This window comes from Phyllopteryx taeniolatus, chromosome 18 (genome assembly GCF_024500385.1).
Source record: "Phyllopteryx taeniolatus isolate TA_2022b chromosome 18, UOR_Ptae_1.2, whole genome shotgun sequence".
In the NCBI taxonomy this organism is placed as follows: Eukaryota; Metazoa; Chordata; class Actinopteri; order Syngnathiformes; family Syngnathidae; genus Phyllopteryx; species Phyllopteryx taeniolatus.
The window spans coordinates 18,181,470-18,187,510 of NC_084519.1; positions in this window are offsets into that span (position 1 = coordinate 18,181,470).

Sequence of the window (6,041 nt, forward strand, 5' to 3'; positions counted from 1 at the left end):
TATGTGTGTGTGTGTGTGTGTGTGTGTGTGTAGGCGGCACGGTGTGCACTCAAAGTCGACAACAAGTACTACTTGTCAAGTCAGATTTTTGTCAAAAAAATGAATAATAAATTTTCCTTCTCCTTGCTATTCCGGCTTTGTCTGCATGATGCGCGCACACTCGTGGCGGACAACAAGGCACTGTAAAGCGGCCGTGCCAGCAACCTATCCCAAGGGAAAGTGTATTTCCGGGTTGTAGACAGAGCTAGCTAGGTAACTGCACATTGCAATTGCGCTGGATAACCGCTGATAGAATGAAAGCGCTCAAGTTCTTCTTTAGCGGGGGGGGGGGGGGGGCAACTCATGCCGTGGCTCAGCTACGTCACTGGCTCCATTTGAGCCACACCCCAAAAAATCAGGAAAACTAAAATGGTGAAACAGTTTAATCCCCACAAGTCAATTCTACATAGTTCTCAGTCTTTGCATGCTTTCATCAATCATTTCAAACATGTATAATGTATTTCGAAACAAATGTCTGAATTGACTTGATAGGGTCTGTAAGGCCACTCTTAAGGGAAATACCGTAGCTACGGTAGCCGACCTCCCAGCGTGATACAACTCCTGCTTTGGCTCTGTACCTAATGAAGTGTCCAGTAAGTTTCCGACGGCTCCATTGCGCACCGAAAACGGCCCCTCGTGGTTTCGGACACGGCAACACTAAAAAGCCTTGGCAGCGCTGATAATGAGGCATCCACTTTATGCTGCTATCAAATTAAAAACGCACCGCAGATGACTCATACGCTGACATCAAACGTAAATCCCCGACTATCAGCAGTTTGCATTGTTTGCAAACTAACAGAGCAGACACGGACCATAAGCTACAGCGCTAATCCTTTTTCCGACTTTCATCCGTTTTACGAAAACATGCGGCTTCGACATCTGGATTCACGAGGCCTCCAATCTGCTCTCCTGTCAGGGCCGGCGGGTCACATGATCAAATTTATGACAAGGGGAGGGCCGTTTGCAGCAGCAGCAGTTTGGATTTATGAGGGGTTTAGCTAATTGGTCACCTTGCATGTCTACGGAAATTCATTTATCAGTCAGGGCCTATAAACAATAACACAATAACTGAGCTACGTGAACAAGCTCAATTCTAATGTTTGTTGCATGGAATTGTATTCCTTTATTCCCAGCAGTCTACTCTCTTCATTTTGGAGTTTCCAGCACATGTATGTGGAGGTTAGATTACTTTTGTCCAATCAGATTTCATCCTCCACGTGTTGCCGTGTCAATCTAATCTGCTCCTCAGGCTTCACAATCAGAAGTGCTGGCCAATGGAACTTGAACAACATTAGCAACGGGACTGTTTCTTTAACTAATCGTATTCCAAGCGCTCAGCATTTTTCCCGTACTCTGGTTGGTTGGTCAGACCAGAGCGTGTTACAGCCAAGTTTGACTAGCAAACCGCGTTTGTAGCGACCTGCGCACATTAATACATTTCAAAATTGCAACGTGTAACTGACACGTTCTGGCTCATCAGTACAGCACTAATATTAGTCCTTCTACGCGGAGGATAAAGAATATATGACTGTGAGTGCTGTTGTATTGTCTGTCCACTCTGTTTGTATTCAATCCATTGCTTAGAGCGTTAAAGCACCGCAACATGGATGCTAACTATTATTGGTGGTATTTTATTCGGTCAGCATACGGTAACTTATTCCACGATAAACTTTAATCAACACGAGTCATGTACTAAGTTGTGACAGAACTGGCACAAGGAGAAGCAAAAAGCTTATTTAAGGCTACCCTACTTTTATAACAAACAAATTGTATTCAATTAAGATACTAGCTTCCAAAATTGAAGGGGAAAAAAATGCAACAGAGAAGTCAGTAATAGTTACAATATTCAAATTGACCTCCAACACACGAGCAAAGGGCCCAAAATAAGTGTAATTCAATCAATATTTCCAAATGTAATTAAGATTCCATGTCAGCGAGAAGAGAAGGTTAATTAAATTTGTGCAAAGTCTGACGAACCGCATGCGGACGTACTGCACACGCGTGTAGCAGAATGACAACAAGCGTCCGAAGAAATGTTTTCCTCCCGACGGTAATGGACGATGACAAGCTGGTGCAGTACACACCCTGTGTTTTCTCTGTCGCGCTGAGGACATTCTGTATTCTGTATTTCTTATCAAATAAAAACTCCAGAGTTACCGTGACAAAAAAAAACAATTTCCAGTTAGTGTGTACTGTCGATGCAAGCTGCCGCCCTTCCAAATGTTACGGCGTCTTTTTGTATCTTTGCCGTGTTCTCAGCGTGGCTCCGGGAGGAAAGAGCGAGAGGCCACGAGTGGGCCTTCTTTTCTGTCACGTCAATACACGCGAGCGCTAGTCAAACGGGAGCAAATTGCTTTTGAAAAGTGCAGTCCAGGTTTAATCTGTGAGCGCACGTCCGCAGTAAATCACGTGCGTGTGACTGTGACAAAAGCCGCCGCTATTAGCGCTGCAACGGTGTCTCATGCGAACGCTCATTTGCAAGCGCGGGAAGTCACGGGAATGTTCATTGTGACATCCAAGTCACACGACCTCCGCGTTTACCCCCAAGGTCGTCCTCGCCATGAATGCTGATGCGGCGCGCAATTTGCCGGGCGAGGCTCCGTCGTGATCAATGGCCGGCGTCGCTCTTGTCGCTTATTTATGATTCTACCGCATGACGCCAATTACGTGGCGGGATGAATGTCACACAAGAGGGCGCAGACCTCCGCCAAGACAGAACCATCCAATTTTGTCATTTGGATTCCTGGGTTTCTTCAAAGGCGTTTTACGGACACACAAATACAATATCAAATTAGTAAATTCATGAAGAGTATCAAAAATCATTATAAATAAATATTGATATTGAACGCATTCACTTTTCAAGGCAGAGTTCCCCGTACCGCCGTCCGTTTTAGAACATTTGGACTTATCTTCCAAGACCCACAGAATATTGTGTTCTGTCGTTCATACGAACAGAAGTTTGGAACTGGCTTTTTCATTTTTGCAGTCATTAGCGGGAGAAAATGGTTTGCTGCAGCAAGCCACGTGACCGCAGTCGTCATGGAAGTGATGCTTGAAACGATGGCTCTGTGTCGCTGTCATTTCACATAAACAGCAAAACGTTCGACATGGAGCAAAAGCACCGTCGCCAACAACATTACGCTAACATTTGCTCGTTCAAATTCTTACGTGCGACCGGACCATCTCGGTCTGGAGATGCGCTGAAGCAGCATGTCGCTGTGCCCTGATTGACTTGGTTGAAGTGGTCTCTTTCTCACAGATTTTCACCTTTTGCGGAAAGGTCGGAAGCAAAGATGTTTTTCCTTCAGGAAGAGTCGATTCGCTTGACTCAAAAAGCCCTCCGGCACGCCGGTGTTTGTGTCTGCAGGGAGGAACGAGGCGGGAGACGAACATGACAGCTCCAAATGACTTCGACGGATTGCCCGGTTGAGCTCCCAGACGCGTATTGATTGATTGGCCGCCGATTGTCTCTCAGCGGCGTTTGACAAACCCGGCTGAACACAAAAGCAACATTTGCACACAATTGTGGGGCTCGTGTCTTTAAAACACGAAGGCGACGAAGGCAATATTTTCTATCGTAAACACATTCCTTGTACAGTGGAAACTCAGTTTTCAGGATTAATCCGTTCCAGAAAGTCTGACCAAAACCGAATTTTATGAACTCTAAAGCTATATGTCCCATAGGAAATAATTTGAATCCAATTAATCCGTTCCAGAGGCCTAAACATATTGGCAAAATATACTTTTTCTTAAAGAATAACTATAGTTTTACATACAAAAAAAGTGTGTAATAAACATAAATGACAATTAAAGTGAATAAATGAACATTTTAACATCAGTTTTACCTTTTGAGTGTGTGTACAGCAAGGAGGAGAGAGAGGGAAGCCATTTTCCCGATACTTTCTTGACTTTTATCATGTTTCTGGCCTTGCTTATCCAAATCAATTCCTTATCAACAGCCGTCAAGACGTCTTGCACAATGGAAGCTTTTATTAACAACTCAAGGCAATAACAAGCCTCCCGGTCTGCTTGGCAACACTTGGGAAAGTTGGGTCAGTATCACCGTAACATCCTGTGAACAGTCAGGCCTTCAAAATAAAAGCACGCAAGTATAATAACAGTTTCACCACACTTCTTTATCTTCTTCTCAAGAGCTGTGCTTATCTCAAATCCAAAATGATGCAACGCCGCCATCTAGAGGGATCTGTTAGTTATTACAGAAGTCGAAAAACCTGAATTTTGCAGACAATCGGGGGTAAAACCCTATTCCACGCTTGAAAAGCGTACTCGATGTGTATACAGTGTACGTTGATGGCAGTAAACGTTTGGCTTCCATTTGACGAAAATAACTGTCCACAGCAGTGAATTAGTTAATGTCGAAAACACTGGCAACAAAAGTGAGTACACCCCTAAGTGAAAATTTCCAAATCATGCCCAAAACGTCAATATTTGGCGTGGCCGCCGTTATTTTCCACCACAACCTTAATTAACCCTCAGGACATTTACACTGTGGGGTGTCCCCACTTTTGTTCCCAGCAATTTAGATTTAGATTAATGGTTGTGTGTTGAGTTACTTTGAGGGGACAAAATTGGAATTTGTTTGGTGCGAAACAAACCCCCCCCCCCCCCCCCTCAATTAAATCCAGTGGTGTGGAAACAGTTGACATCCAGGAAGTAGTCACACCCCCTCGGTTTTACCCCATTAGTTCTATTGCTGCCTTATGCTAAAATAATTGAAATTCATTTCCCCCCTCATTAATTTACACCCACTACCTTATTTTGACGAAGCAAATAAAAATGTAAATATTGTCTTTATGAAAAGAGCAAGTCCATTGTTTTTTTTTGTTTTTTTTTTGCTTGCTTGCTTGGTTTTTGCTGCGTCACTAGAAGCGTCGATTAATGAGGGGAAAAGGTCATTGAAATCATTTTGAGGCGATAGCGACGGGAGACGAGGAAACTGCAGATAAGTGCCGAGACGTAACAAAGTCGTGATACTCGGTGACACCGCCGTGAGATCGGAACGGAACGTCAGCAGCGCATTGTCACTCCAAGTTGAAGTTCTCTGCAAAACTGACACATAAAACAAAAGAGAAATCAACACTGGATATTTAAGCATCAAAATGTTCAACTAAACCATTTACTTTTGCCTAACAGTAGCTGAATGCTAACATATAATGTGAATCTCCATTGACAGGCTAGCAGAAATTAGCATAGATCGTATATAGTAAGTACACACTTTTTAACAGTTACTTCTTTTACACGCACAAAAGTTAGAGAAGAATATTTTCATAATATTCATGAACAAAGAAAGCAGAAGCAGTCCATTTCGTACTAATGTCCGCGCATTGTCCACAATAAAATGTGCCGATTGCTAATAATGTTCCCCGGTCGGCACGTTAGTTTCCCAGAAAAAGGAACGTTTTATGAATGTTTTATGCAAAGACACCGATCGCCCTCGTGAGGCGCACACAAGGCGAAATAAATCCAAATAGTAAAGCCTCGTACGTATTTGATGTATATCTCAAATTATTTTCCTCATTAAAATGAATGCAAATGCCAGTCATCTGTTCCAGCTCCCCCCCCTCCCCCCCCCAAAAAAAACAATACACATTTGTGTAATGCATTTCCTAATAAGGAAAATAGCACTCAACGTTATAAAAAACATATATAGTCATAACCTACTTAAAATAAAATATAAAGAAATGTAACTTTTTTGTGTGTCATGATGAATTGATTGTGGCTTCTTCTGGTGTGCATGACTTGGCCACCAGGTGGCAATAAAATACAGTTATGAAGACACAAATGAATAAGAGTTTGACAAGGACTGCAAGTGGCCCAGTAAGTTGCTGTAATATTCATTGTTTTTCGCAGAGGATAAAGAATATATATACCTGTGACTGTGTATTGTTACGGTATTTTGTCTGTCTACATGTGTTGCTGCACCGGTTGTGTTATGACCGGTTGTTTTAAATACACATCATGTAATTCTCTTTGTTTGACGG